The 15,790-nt window shown below is 40.3% G+C and overlaps 1 protein-coding gene across 1 annotated transcript in view; it reads right to left on the bottom strand.

The window, feature by feature from the left end:
* The window catches only part of IMMP2L (inner mitochondrial membrane peptidase subunit 2), a 909,618-nt gene extending 903,523 nt beyond the window's left edge, over positions 1-6,095 (bottom strand). Inside the window, exons 1-2 of the mRNA XM_060156019.1 lie at positions 6,025-6,095; positions 5,421-5,493 (exon numbers count right to left, since the gene is read on the bottom strand). The gene's annotated coding sequence lies outside the window, so the exon portion shown is untranslated. The remainder of the gene's footprint in view (positions 1-5,420; positions 5,494-6,024) is intronic.
* Between the last annotated feature and the right edge of the window lie 9,695 nt (positions 6,096-15,790).

Raw genomic sequence — 15,790 nt, 5'->3', positions numbered from 1 at the left:
GCCCCACTCCCTCCCCTCCTGTTTACCCCTTCACCCAGGGCAGTTTACTCTGCCCAGAACCTGAAAAGCTTTGCTTTCTCTTTTCTCCCAGCCTCTCTGGCCACTCTCCTTCAGCATCCTTACATCTTTCTTTTTCTTGGTTTGTCCCTAAAATGTTAATATCCTCTAGGACTTACTTTCAGCCTTTTTCTCTTCTCTTTCTATGCAGTTCCTCTGAGCACTTTTATCCTTACCCATGCCTTCAACCACTCTCCATGTGGCAAGCACTCAGAAATCTGTATCTCCAGCCTCCCCAGCTCTTGTGATGCTCCAAGACCTTATCAACTGCCCCCTAGATGCCTCCAACTCACCAATGACATGCCCCACAAGCACGTTAAACACAACGTGCCCAAATCTGAACTATCACCTTCCCCCTCAGATCTGCTTCCTCTTCTCTTTTCCCTCCCACTACCCAGAAACCTGGCAGGCATTCTAGTCAGCCTCACTCTCCCATTCCCTTCACATTCAAACAGTCGCAAAGACCAGCCAGCTCTCCCTCCTGCTAGATATTCTCCTACACATTCTCACTTCTGAGCACCCCTACTACTTCTGCCTTTGTGCTCTCAACCTCCTGTCATCCACAGTAATTGCACTGTCCACTCCGGCCCCCAATCTTACCCCATCCCCACCCCACTGGACCCCAATCTACCCAGCACACTGCTTTCAGGGTGATCTTTCGGGCCATTGACATTTCTTCAGTGGCTCACTACAACACATGGGATGGGAAATGCGCCCTGAATTAGCTTTCTACTTTCATCTCCTTTCACTCCTGACTTTGCCCTTCACACTCTAATATAATGACCTGCCTACAGTTCCCAGAACACACTGTGCTCTCATAATACCACACGACTATTCATGTTATTAGCTCCACCTGGAAATGCTCTGTGCTGCTTGTCACCCTGCCCAATCCTACTCAGCTGTCAAGACTCGGCTCAAACACAACCACGGCTAAAGCCCTTCTCTGGCATTCCTGTCAGGGATCAAGAGCTTCTGCTAGGCTTGTTTTGCATGTGTAGGTATCTCCATTAGAGCAAATAGCACACAATATTTGAACGGTTGGTCAAGATGTCCACTGTCCTATAGACTGTAAGCTCCTTGGTCAAGGAAAGTAACTTTTCAACTTTCTATCCTCAGCACTAGTTCAATGCACACAGCATACAGAAAATTTTAAAAAGGAATTAATGTATGAACTGTAGGCCAATGAAAGGAAAAAAGATCAACAGGACTTTAAGTATAGAAAAAGAATCCAGATCTTAAGGAAGTACAGACATCTATTATTAAGTCCCACCCATTAAAAAAATAGAAACATATGGTTATTAATATAGTACAAAGGTGACAAAGAGAAAATCTGTCATTGGACTAAGCAGGCAATAAGGAGCTAAGAGTCTCCAAGGGAGCAGCTGACAAAAGATTAGCAGAAAGGTCAGAGATAAAGGTGGTTCTTTCTCTGAGTCAAGTAATTCATCAGCCTGAGTCCATGGACTAAGCAAAACACTGGCACCTTCCCCTCTCAGTTCACCACTCCTCCCCTGTGTCGTGATTCTCCATACCCCTTTCCCAGCCCCACTACCAAGTCCCAGCTTCAGTGGGTAATTCCCTCCAGCTGGAGCCACAAGCCTGGGATATAAGAGAGGGCAAGTCTTTGTTCTCGTGGCCAGGACCTGGAGGAAAGAAAATGAAAGTGCTATTTACTGAGAACCTATTTCGTACCAGGCATTGTGCTACTTTAAGAACACTCACTGGGACTTCCCTGCAGTCCAGTGGTTAAGACTCTATGCTTCCACAGCAGGGGGTGCGGGTTCTATCCCTGGTCAGGGAACTAAGATCCTGCATTTCCGAGGTGAGGCAAAAAAAAAAAAAAAAAAAAAAAAAACTCCCTAAATCTCACAGTAATCATTTGTAGTTAGTACCCCATTTTACAGATGGGAAATTTGTATCCAAGGTCACACAGCAATGACAGAGCTGGCCCAAGAACCCAGGAATATTTCTCCAGAGTATTTCTACACCCCTGACCACCTCAAAATGGAGAGATGTGGTCCAGCCATTCTAGGTTGCAACTCAGAATACATTATTCTCCAAAACACTATTATAAGTGTTGGTTACAGTCTATAGTATCACTAATACACAAAGGCACACAATGAGTTAGGAAAGCTTTGGGGTCCTGGCCTGGAAATCTAAATGCTATTTGTTATTTTATTTGTTCAACATGACAAACAAAAGTGGTCTTGAAAATTTGAGGAATACAAGGAGTTCTTAAGTGAGGCTTTTCCTTAAGAATATTTTCTTCCACAAAAAATCACCAAGGATAGAAACTATTTCACATTGTTAACTTGTAAGAACCATGACACTAGAAGACACCTGTGGGAAATATGCTTATCTGACCAGGTGCTCATTTACAGTGTGCTGTCATTTGAATAAAACATCATACTAAATCCTACAGACTGCAGCTTATGATAGAAATGCCACAAACTACAGCAGTACAGCTGATTGCCTGTAATCTACTGACAAAATGTAGTCTTTAGCAAAGTGAAGCCAGATGTCTGGTGTGAAATCAGATGTCTGTGGACTTGTCTTTCTTGGCTTCCAGAACAGTATTAGCTACACTAAATACACAGCTTAGCTGTATATTAAACCCACGACTTGGCAAAATCATGACAGTTTGGACATGAAGCATCAGAATTTTTATTGTAATTCTTATAAACCAAAGACATTTCTGAAATAAAAATCCTAACTTTAAACACTCAGCTAAATGTGGTAGTATGTCTTTCTCACTGTGGGAACAGCGTCAGAGCTTTTTAAACACATTATGGAAACCCTTCCCCTTCACTTTTCAAGCTGACACTCTTTCCGCTGTGGAATGATCTGATAGAGGGAATCAGGTGTCAGTCCTTGTCCCAGAAATTCTAGGATCAGACAGAAAAGGTGATCACCTGTGAAAATGCAAATACCCAGGAAGCTTAGCACCTTTAGGAAAGTAAGTACTAGAATGCTTTCCACAATCACAAGCAAGATCAAAAGAAAGTGGGTGACCCGATAGAGAAACAGGAAGGGAAGTTAACAGTATCTGTGTACCAGGCACTGTTTTTACACTTTCTTTTTAATATACTCATTGTTCTGTCTTGATAGATGAGAAGTTAGGGGTAAAGAAGTTTTAACTGGCCTACAGTCGCAGAGCTAATATAAGAAGAGTCAGGATTCACATCCATGTCTGAAAGACTATAAAAGGCATGCTACTTCCACACAGGATTTGGAGTGGAACAAAGAGCAGAGGTAAATAGCCAAGAATATGAAGGTAAAAGGCAGAAACCTACCATTTTTACCCAGCAGTGGTCGTCTGAGACTGATTTCAGATGAGACTCACATTCTACCTTTTATAACCTTGCAAGATTTAATTTTAAGTAACTTTTTTTTACCTTATATAACTTTTGTAACCATAAAAAGACAACTTGTTTCACTTGAATTTAAAAAAAAAAGAGGTTATGAGAATTCCCTGGCAGTCCAATGGTTAGGACTCAGCACTTCTGCTGCCGGGGGCCTGGGGTTCAATCCCTGGTCAGCGAACTAAGACCCCGCAAGCCACTCAGCACGGTCAAAAAAAAAATTGGGATTGACATATACACACTACTATATATAAAACAGATAACTAATAAGGACCTACTGTATAGCACAGGGAACTCTTAATACTCTGTAATGACCTATATGGGAAAAGAATCTAAAAAAAGTGGATATATGTATATATATAACTGATTCACTTTGCTGTACAGCAAAAATTAACACATTTTAAATCAACTATACTCCAATAAAAATTAAATTACAAAAATAAATTTAAAAATTAAAAGAAACAAAAAAAAAAAGTGAGGCTAAATGTAAAGAAACCCACACAAGTGCACAGCCTACTTTAGCATTTATTTTCCTAAGTGCATCATCCTTAACATTGTCCATGCTTTCTAATCGTAGGTCATTTTTCTGGAACAATTCAAAAAATTATCCTCATCTAATTATAATGCTGGTTCAATACATTTATTACACTGGAAAATGACTATAACTTTACTACAGGACACAAATCACCATGGTCAGTCATCCTTGAACATTCATTTCTGAAAGTATCAGTAAGGCAGGAAATAACGCTGTTCTCCCACACCACTGCAACCACCATCAGCAGTACAGTGAATGTCTTCTACATTAACACTTAACTATTCAGAAAAACCACAGAAAACCGGTAAAAGGCCTGCCCCCAAATGGTCATCTCCACCAGTCTCCTCATTCTCACCACCTTACTCACATCAAAGTGCTCAGCACTCTGGTAAAAAAAAAATATCTATTGAATCAATAAATGAACCTATCACCAATAAACAACTATTTCCTGTTTTTTTCAGAAATGAAGTTATGTGGCCATCTGCCAGTTGAGCACACACAAATAATAAAGATTCAGGACACAGGCAGCCAATGTCAAGATGCCATGGAGGGCAATTCCAGTTTTCCTGTGTAAGTATCCAAGAATGTGATTTACAAAATCCTTGCCTGTGGCTTACCTGAGTTTTAACTAATTCAAAACATTTCTTTATATGGGACACAGAGGATGCATAAGGTGTTTCCAAACTTCTGAGAGCAGTTGTGTCTCATTTCACTAATACTAGGGGTGGGAGGGATCATGGAAAAGTTCCAGAGAAGAACCGTTAAAAGAGCCCACACTGAAAAATCACAGCAAACCTTCAAAGACTTCAATATGCTGTTTGGCAACGTTTCAGAAGTGAAGAGAATGCTGGTGAGGAGGGATCAAAGGGAAAGTCAAGAAGAAAACGCCCAGTCTGGTCATTTCTCCCTCCCAAAATACCTTTCTCTATGAGCTTAAGAGAAGATCCCAAAAGAACTTCAACACTTGTAACACTGTTATTAACTTTATGCTTTGGAGTCCTAAAGGATTTTTACAGGAGTCCCCTTTTAAAATGTAAAGATCCTTGGAGGGGTTCCTGTTCATTATCAAGGACAGCCATGATTCTTTAATTTCACAGTCTCAGAGATTATTCCAAGTTAGCTAAGAGATGGGGGCCTGAGGCAGACAACTACAGGACAACTACAAGACAGACAACTACCGAGAGGTGAAGGGTAATGACAGTTTTCTGCCAGGTCAAGTGGCTAACAGGGACCTATGCCAGCTGTCAAAGTCCCAGCCAACTTACGGACTCCAAAACACCTGAAAATAAAAACCTCTTCGACTTGGAGCCTGTGACCCTTGAAGGTGGGCCTTAGGTTCCTGCTGAAAACGTACAATTTGGCCCCAAGATCCAAGGGCAGTTCTGGATCTAGTCCTTCTCTCTCTGGCTCGCTCTCTTTCAGGATAAAGTCCTAGCTCCTTCCACCCCTAACCATTCCTTACTTACCCTTTCTCCCGTTCCTCCTCGGTGAGAAGGGGTAAGTGGTTACTTTGTGCCCTCGCCCAATTTGGCCAAAACCCTAAAAGTAAAAATGACAGAAACAAACACGTGTTTTAAAACCCTGACATTCAAGCCCCTGGAACTCCCACCACTCGCCCAACGTGTCCAGACAGAAGGCAGCGCGTCTCCACAGCGCTCCCTCTCGGCCAGGACTTGGGCCGGAGTTGTCCCCTCTGGTGGGGGGCACGAAGAGAGGGCGCGACCTGGGGGCGCCTGGCCAGCGGGGAGGAGCGCGTCGGCTCCAGGCCTGGCGTCCCGGTCTCTGAGCTCCGGTTTCCTACCCGCGTTGGCGGAAGGAGGAGGGGTCCGGGGTTGGCCGCCCCGCGGGGGCCTCAGATAAACACGCGCCCGCACACATGCTCGCGGTCACCACAGGACTCGCGGCCAAGCAGCCCTCCGCCTCCCAGCAACACTCGCCCCCTCTGGGGCTAACTCCGGGCTGAGGGGCCCAAGCCCTGGGGGCCACCAAGGGTCGGCAGCGGCACCCCACCTGCCCACCCCAGCCAACCTCACAGCCCCCTACCTGCCCCCAAACCCCCGCCCTCCGCACCCGCTGCGCAGCTCTGCCCAAGAGAAGTCCCCGCGTGGGTTCCGCCCTCCGCCGGCGGCAAGCTCCGCCCCGCCCCCGGAGCGCGGGAGCTTCGCGAAGCTCCGCCCCCAGCGGTAAAGCTGTACTTCCGAACGCCTGCGCAGGATAGTTCCAAAACCCGGCCTGGATCTGAAACGGATCAAAAACAACCCTTGCCTAGCAGGCTATTATTGACCGTTTGCCCTGAGCTTAGCGCTGTACTAATGGCTGAGAGAGGGGAACAAAGAGTTGAAAATCTGTGAGACTGTGACTTCATCCTCTCCCCTTGTTTTACAGATGAGGAAACCGAGACCCCAGCAGTTGTTTTGAGTGCACAGCTACAGTGGCAAGCTGCCTTATTGGGGCTCTCCCCTCTGGACTCGTCCTTTCGGCGTTTTTTCTACTAATGTGGGTATGGGAAAACTATTCGATGTTGCCGCTTCTAAACAAGCCAGAAGGAATAACCCAGAACAAGTGTTTTACTTTGGAGAAACTGGAATTTCATACCTAAGCTTTTGCATTCAAATGACACAAACTCTTAACTGGGTTATTAAAACCTTCGAAGAAAGTGAAACCTACTACTTTTTTTTTTTTAACCCTTCGCCAATTATATCCTTGATTGTGTCTGTCGTTATCATCCTTCTGGATACTGACAAACTATTCTGTGCAAATCATTCAATACAAATCTAAGTACCAGACATTCTGGTACTTTGGGTTCAAAACTAATTCTAAAGTTTTAAAAACCTAGTCAGAGACTTAAACCGTCCTGATAACTAGAACTATTAGTCTCCTGAGGAGAATAAAATTGCTCTCCTGTGAAGGGGTTGTGTAGCAGTTTTGTAGTTTTTCTTATTTGTCACTGAAATAATTACTGTAAGGTAAGCTCTTCTCTGCTAGTGCTTAAGGACTTAATTCCAAGAACACTTAGCTTGGAAGACCACCCTCATGGAATAGCAGTGGGGACCAATTTGTAAATTGGACTGGGATCTATTGGCACTAATAATTAATAATAATTAATTAAGTGGTCCCAAATTAAATAGATGGAGCTCCTGGCCACCAGGAGCTGACTGTGTGGAATGGAATGTATGTGGAAAAACAACAAAGACAGGTATGTGTGATTTTTATTATAAAGGAATGTAAATAAACATACAAAAAGAGTTGATAAGTCTGATCAGACTTTGTCACTAAGATTCATGAAATGTACTTAGGAAGCTGAGGTAATCTGAAAAGGGTACAGTACACTATATGACTCCAACTATCTGACACTCTGGAAAAGGCAAAACAATGGAGACAGTAAAAAGAGCTGTGGTTGACAAGGGTTATGCTGGAAGAAGGGAAGAATAGGCAGAGCACAAAGAATATTTAGGGCAGTGAAAATATTCTGTATGATACTGTCAGGGTGATGCATGTCCTCATACATTTGTCAAACCCCATGGAATGGATAACACCAAGAGTGAAATTTGATGTAAACTATAGACTCTGGGTGATAATGATGTGTCTGTGTGGGTTCATCAGTTGTAACAAATGTACCACTTTGATGCTAGGATGTTGATAGTTGGGGAGGCTCTGCAAGTGTCGGGTCTCTGTACTTTCTCCTCAGTTTTGCAGTGAACCTAAAACTGTTCTTTTAAAAAAAAAAAGACTTCTAAAGAAAAAGAAGCTGGCTAAAACTTCAGAACATCCCATATTCTTCAAATTCATCAGTTAAATTATAAACTGAATATTTGGCTTTATGTGTGGAGTTGAAACATAATGAGTTGTTTCCTTAGATGAGAGCAGCATTCTGTTTGGCATTTATGTCATCAGGAAGAAAATGAATCATCTATTCCTAAGGTATAAAATTGAACTGTGGTTAGAGATCATGTCTAATGCTCAAGGAGATATTTAAACAAAGTTAACTTGAAATAAAGTTTATAAATTCTATGAATACATTTATATTTTGAATCTACTCCTATTCATACATACTTACAATTAGTAAGCAAACCGTGCAAGATATCATAGAATAAAGGTTTTCAAAATTCTTGGTCTCAAGATCTCTTTACATTCTTAAAAATGATTGAGGACTTTAAAGAGCTTTTGTTTGTGTGGATTATATATGTCGATATTTACTGTATTAAAAATTAAAACAAAAAATTTAGATGTATGTTTATTAACTCATTTTTAAATAATAAACCCATTTCATGGTTACTATAAAGAACATTTTTTTGAATAATGAATACATTTTTTTAAAAATTAGTGAGAAAAGTGGCCTTTTTCACATTTTTGCAAATCTCTTTACTCTCCGGCTTAAGAGAGAGTGTTGGAAGCTCACATTCTGCTTCTGCATTCAATCTTTTGTGATATGTTGTTATAGCTAAGATATTATGAGGAAAACTGGCCCTCATTCAAATCATGGTTGAAAAAAGGAGGACCTTGCAAATCCCCTAAAAGGGTCTCAGAAACCCCCAGAGGTCCTCAGACCTCACTTTGAGAATTCCTGCCAAATAGCATTTTGCATTTTATTTATTTGAATATCATGCATTCCCACATCAGAGTTTGCTAACACCTGAAATTATAGCCCTTCTCTTATTCCAAGCTAAAACTCAAACTTGACAGCTCATGTCAAACCCATCACATATTTGAAAGTTTTTTCAAGGCTTTTACTATAGCAACTCTGATTAAATTGATATTCTTTTTGAATACGTGTAAAAACATTTAAGATTTCATTTATATCCCTCATTTCAAACGTTTTTGGGAAATTTTGAATGTAAATTGTGCCATCTGGAAAAATGAAACATTGGTATATGGTTATTAACCAATTTTAGGTATACTTATAATAAATGATGTACATCTCCTTTTACATAAATAATTTAAAAGTCAGCTTAAAATAAAACAGGCAATTACAGTTTTGTTTATTACCTAAATAAATACTAGGTTCTAATTTTTAATACAATTTCCAACTAAAAGAAACCAGGGCCACTCAGAGGAATGTCTGATTTCAGGTCTGGGGCAAGATATATATAACACAAGTGTGGGATATCTTGTGACACAAAACAAGGAATCCATTCACAATAAATAAGTGTGTCAAAAGGTAACAGAGGGCTTCCCTGGTGGCACAGTGGTTGGGAGTCTGCCTGCCGATGCAGGGGACACGGGTTCGCGCCCCGGTGCGGAAGGATCCCACATGCTGGGGAGCGGGTAGGCCCGTGAGCCATGGCCGCTGAGCCTGCGCGTCCAGAGCCTGTGCTCCGCAACTGGAGAGGCCACAATGGTGAGAGGCCCGCGTACCGCAAAAAAAAAAAAAAAAAAGGTAACAGAAACCAAAATCAAAGGATCTCTTTGGTCAAAGATGGGACAATCAAAAAAAGTAATAAATACAGTTGTTTGAAACATACTGAATATATAAAAATCCATGAATTCTTAATGATGCTCCAAAGGAGGGAGACAAAAATCAACAAAAACAAAACAATTCACTGGACACTACTGCAAGTAACTAGGGCACACACCCCTTATTCTAAAATTGTCAATTGTGGGGCTTCCCTGGTGACACAGTGGTTAAGAATCCACCTGCCAATGCAGGGGACACAGGTTCGAGCCCTGGTCCGGGAAGATCCCACATGCCGCGGAGCAGCTAAGCCCGTGTGCCACAACTACTGAGCCTGCACTCCAGAGCCCGCGAGCCACAACTACTGAGTCCGTGTGCCACAACTACTGAAGCCCGTGCACCTAGAGCTCGTGCTCCACAAGAGAAGCCACTGCAATGAGAAGCCCACGTACCGCAACGAAGAGTAGCCCCTGCTCGCCTCAACTAGAGAAAGCCTGCATGCAGCCAACAAAGACCCAACGCAGACAAAAATAAACAAATAAAAAATAAATTAATTTAAAAATTAAAATAAAATTGTCAATTGAAAGAAAAGAATTAGAACTTACACTACCTTTCCTGATTTAATTGTATTTCAGAAAGCCAAATCGTTGTTGAGGGTAAGTTGATTTTTATAATATAGAAAGAAATACCAGAATTGGAAAATTGCCATTTAGCAATCCTTTGTGAAATAAATGATTCAGGCAACAATCATCAATGGAATAAACCATTAAATGGAAGGTCAATAAGGTACTTTACAATGGAGATCAAGGTGTCACTACCTCAGCCTAATACTCTTAAGTATCACTACAAAAGGGACTCCATTGTGTGCTGCCTGATCTAATGCCATCTGAAGTACTCAGCACACCTATGAAGTGTTCTTCCCTAAACAAAACAAAGCTAACCAAAAACAAAACAGTCTCATCAAGCCTTGGAACTGACTTCCCACTTAAAGGCTTACAGGAAACATGAGGATTAGAGGAACAAGTTAAATGACACCACAAAGAAGGTAACAGATAAAGTCTAGAATGTGACACACTCTATAAAACAACTGACACTGTTTCTGCAGCAAGTTAATAACAGGGCAAAAAGGAGAGAGAAGAGGTGAGGAAGAGCTCTGGATTAAAGAGATATAGCAGCAAAATGAAAGGTGTGACCTTGTTTAGTTTCAACTGTTGTGATTCAAACATCACAACAGTTAAAAAACTTTAAGACATGCATAGACATTTGAGTATGGACTGGTATTAGACAATGCCAAAGAAATATTGATATTTTATTGGGTGTAATAATGGCATTGTGTTTATGTTGGAAAATGTCCATTTTCTTTGGGGAAACATTCTGAAGTGTGTTGAAGTTAAATGACATACTATCTGGGATTTGCTTTAAGATATTTGAACCAGTAGGATTCATCCCTGGGATGGTTCAACATATGCAAATCAATCAGTATGATATATCATATTAATAGAATGAAAGAAAAGAATCATGATCATCTCAATAAAAACAGAAAAAGCATTTGACAGACTTCAACATCTATTCATGATAAAAAATAATCTTAACAGATTAAGCATAGAAGGAATATAGTTCAACATAATAAAGGCCATATATGACAAGTCCACAGCTAACATCATACTCAATGGTGAAAGGTTGGAAGCTTTTCCTCTAAGATCAGGAATGACAAGATTGCCCACTCTCAGCATAGTACTGGAAGTCCTAGCTAGGGAAGTCAGGAAGAAAAAGAAACAATAGGCATCAGAATTGGAGAGGAAGAAGTAAAATTTTCTCTATTTGCAGATGACATGATTTTATATATGGAAAATCCTAAAGATTCAATCAAAAAACTGTTAAAACTAGTCAACGAATTCAGTAAAGCTGCAGGGCACAAAATTAACATGCAAAAATCAGTAGTGTTCCTATACACTATAAATTTTGAAATCCTGACAAAGAACACCAAAGCAGGAGACATCACACTTCCTGATTCCAAGCTATATTATAGTCATTAAAACAATATGGAACAGACAAATAGACCCAGGGAACAGAATCAAGAGCCCAGAAATAAACCCAAGCACACAAGATCAACTAGTATTTGACAAAGGGGCCAAGAGTACTCAATGGAGAAAAGACAGTCTCTTCAATAAATGATGCTGGGAAAATTGGATAGTCACATGTAAAAGAATAAAATTTGACCACTGTCTTACACCATTCACAAAAATTAACTTGAAACAGATTAAAGACTTAAATGTTAAGACCTGAAACCGTGAAACTCGTAGAAGAAAACATAGGACAAATGCTCTTTGACATAGGCCTTGGTAATGATATTTTGGAAATCACTCCTAAGGTACAAGAAACAAAATCAAAAATAGACAAATAGGACTACAATAAACTAAAAAGCTTCTTCACTGCAAAAGAAATCACCAACAACCAAGTACTTAGATCCACGAAGGAAGGAAAGAGTTACCTGGAGGACCCTGGCCTGCCTCACATTTTGCTGTTTTTTAATTTGCTTTTGATTGACAATTCTGACATATCTGAAGAAATTGCTTAAATTTTCTCATGAATTAGCCATATAATAATTACAAACCACAAATCCATAATAACTACTTATGGGGGGAAAAATTCAAAATAAAACTGCACACAGTAAAAATTTGTTAAAAGGGAAAATAAACAAGATCCATATCTTGTTGGTAACTCTGAAAGCTTAAAACACTGAACAGTTGGGGCTTCCCTGGTGGTGCAGTGGTTGAGAGTCCGCCTGCCGATGCAGGGGACACGGGTTCGTGCCCCGGTCTGGGAAGATCCCACATGCCGCGGAGCGGCTGGGCCCGTGAGCCATGGCCACTGAGCCTGCGCGTCCGGAGCCTGTGCTCCGCAACGGGAGAGGCCACAACAGCGAGAAGCCTGCGTACCGCAAAAAAAAAAAAAAAAAGCACTGAACTGTAGATTTAGTAGGAATAATCAGTACAAAATGATGAAGCAATGGCTAAAACTGCACATGATTAAAATGCATAATTGACAAATTCTGTTTTCCTTCATCTGAGCATATCTTTATTTCCTCCACATTCCTAAAGGATTATTTTCACCAGATATAGAATTGACAATTCTTATCTCTCAGTATTTGAAAAATGTGGTGCCACTTCCTTCTGGCCTCCATTGTTGCCAGATGAGAAATCTGCTCTCATTCAAATTGTTGTTCTTCTATAAATAGTGTGTTGTTTCTGGCTGCTCTCCAGACATTTTTTATTTGTCTTTAGTTTTCAGAAGCATTGGGATAGTTTGGCATGGATTTTTCTTTTCTTTTTCTTTTTCTTTTTTTCCTACTTAGGGTTTGTTCAACCTCTTAAATTAATAGGGTTATGCCTTTCGCCAAATTTTGGAAGTTATTAGCTATTATTTAGAGAATAATCTCACATTCTTTCTCCTCTCCTTCTGGACCTCCACTGACACAAATGTTAGCTCTTTTGTTATTGCCCATAGGTTCCTGAGACTCTGTCCATTTTTTTGTCCCAGTTGATTTTCTCTCTGTTGTTCAGGTTGGGTAAATTCTATTGATCTGTCCTCAAGTTCACCAATTCAATCCATAGTTATCTCCAATCTATAGTTGAACCCATCTAACAAGTTTTTTTGTTTGTTTTTATTTTTTTAGTTCTATAATTTTCATTTGGTTCTTTTCTTGTATAACATTTATTTCTTTGCTGATATTTTTTTCATTTGTATCAAGATAATTTATAGTTGTTAATTGAAGCATTTTTATAATGGCTGCTTTAAAATCTGTGTCAGATCACTCCAACATCTAATTCATCTTGGGTTTGACATCTGTTGATTTTCTTTTCTAATTCAAGTGGTGATTTTCCTAGTTTTTGGTATGATGGGTAATGTTCAATTATATCTTGGATATTGTGGCTATTATAGGACTCTGAATCCCACTTAATCTTCTTTTTTAAACAGACAGTCCCCCCTGTTGACATATAGCAGGAAACCAGGGGATTTTGTATGTTTAGTCCCCCACTGGACTCCACCAACATCACCCAGGCAAAAGTGGAGCACTCATTCACACTGCCTGTCATGGTTGAGTCTGACACCTTCACCGTAGAAGTAAGGCACTCACGCCATCTAGATACCTCTTAATGGGGGTGCCACCAGGGAGCTGGGAAGCAGACACCCTATTGACAGCATTGGGTTGATGCAGAATTGAGTGGAATCTCAGCTCTCAATTCCTCCTTGAGCCTCACAGACAGCAGGGGAGGAGAGGGCCGTAAGCAGAGGGCCAGCTAGCCCTGCCTCTGGGAGTGGAAGCTCAGAACCCATTGGGCTAAGGCACAGCTTCCAAGGGGGAATGGGGGGCTGGAGGAGAAAGTGGAATGTGACTAGACTTGAGTCACGCCTTCTTGTTCAGTCTTGTTGATGCTGGCACTGGGGGTGGCATGTGAATTGAGACATAGTTGTGACAAACCTGCATCCTACTGCCTCATTAAGTCTGGTTGCTGCCAAGAGTGGATGTAAGCTCAGCTCATTGCTGGACCCTGCTGACACTATCCTGGCAGGGAATTGAGGAAGACCTGCTTCTGCCAGACTGAGAACAGCTGTCCCCTCAACCAGTCAACACCACCCTGTGGGAGAAGCAGAGTGCCGCTGCCTGCTTCCAGTGAGTGCGGTGGAAAATCAGCTTTCTGCTTGGCCTCCATGAAACCTCCAGAGAGAGAGGGGTGTGGTTTTTCCATTGTTGTTTGACTGGAGTAGGGCGGGTATTACGGAAAATTTTGGCTAAACAGGCTTTTCTTGGAGCTTTTTCGGTATATGTCTGTTGCTGCTTCCAGGTTGGAAGCTTCTGCAAGGCCTTGTCTGGGATCTAAGGGAGGCAGCAAGGAAACTCAGGGAACCCACTGCCATCTCAGTCCTCAGGTCCCAAGGTGTCCAAATTGTCCACCTTCTTTTGAGACTTCAGAGACTTCCTATGCTTGTTTGTTGAGTTATGCCCAGGCTTTTTCATTCTAAGAAGGAGGACCTGGGTGGAATGAGGCTATTTCAGTTTCACCAGAACCAGAAGTCATCTTTGTAAATACTTTAATAGAAGAAATGCAAAAATATGAATTGTTATGAAATACTCCAGCATGAAATTTGAAACTGATCTAATATCTCAATTATCTAAAGCAATATCAATTTCCAAAAGCAAGGCAAGCAGACAAAATAAAAATAAATAAGGATGCTAATATGACGTTATATGTGCAATAATACTCAACTTCAAGATGCTTTTAGACACTCTGAACAATTCAACAAGTGTCAAGGCAAAATAAAATTTTCTACATCTAGAATATTTGTTACAAAACAAAGATTAAGATTATCAGGGCAATTTATGTTTTCTGTATTTTAATTTTTTTATTTTAAGAATGATAACTTTTTAATAAATTTCAATTTTTAGTCAGCTTCATTTGGTGTTTATTATTGGTATTAATTTTCTCATCTCAATTTTTCTATTATCAGGTAGAGAGAATTTTTATATGTTATTCAAATATATACTCTTGTAATATGCACTTGTTCTCTTTATTTTTACAGAAAACCTCTAAAACTTTTAGAATAACCCTATTATCAAAAAATGATGCACTCCTTATTATTATGGTCACCCATCATTATCTAAAAACATAAGTACATTAAAAAATACATATTAACATATGATTCCTGGAATTCCTATTTATTTCCTTAATCATGAAAGTATCTGTTGGGAATTTGAAATCACTGTAAAAACGTGAATACACAGACTAATTGCCTTATTAACAAAGTCTTTTTTTTTTTTCAATGATGCAGACCTTAATCAAAATTTTTTCTCTCTCTAACTCATATATCCAAACTTACTTGGTCATTGTAGGCACTCTGATGCAGGGAAATCATGACATATTCTTAAAGAACATGAGAATATTCAGCCTTTAGAAGAAAAGGCTTAGGTGAGAATTTGATAGCTATCTTCATAAACTTCAAGGGCTGTCCTGAACAAGAGAAACTGCGTTTATTCTTTAAGACCCAAGAGGATAGAATTAGGATAAATGAGATGGAGTTACAGGGAAGAAAATTTTGATTTTATATGTATACCTATTTTCTAGCAGCCAGAGAACTCTGAAAAGAGTACCTCCAGAAATAGTGATTTCCTGTCAAGGAAAAAGACTGGATAACCACTTATTGGGGATTGTATCAAAGGGACTCTTAAGAGTTTATGATTCTTTCCGTCTCTATTATCTCGTGCTATTCTCCTAGTGAGATACTTAGGACAAGTATTAAAATTGCCATTTATGGATAAGAATAATGAAACTCAGAGAGTATATTGGTTAGGACCCTTGGTAAATTATAAAAGCAACTTGAGCTAGCCTAAGCAAAAATGAAAGACAGTATAAGATTGAATGCAATTTCATAGAAACCAAGGTT

Source organism: Lagenorhynchus albirostris, chromosome 8, assembly GCF_949774975.1.
Source record: "Lagenorhynchus albirostris chromosome 8, mLagAlb1.1, whole genome shotgun sequence".
NCBI classification, from domain to species: Eukaryota; Metazoa; Chordata; class Mammalia; order Artiodactyla; family Delphinidae; genus Lagenorhynchus; species Lagenorhynchus albirostris.
This window is presented reverse-complemented; position numbering and strand designations above follow the sequence as displayed.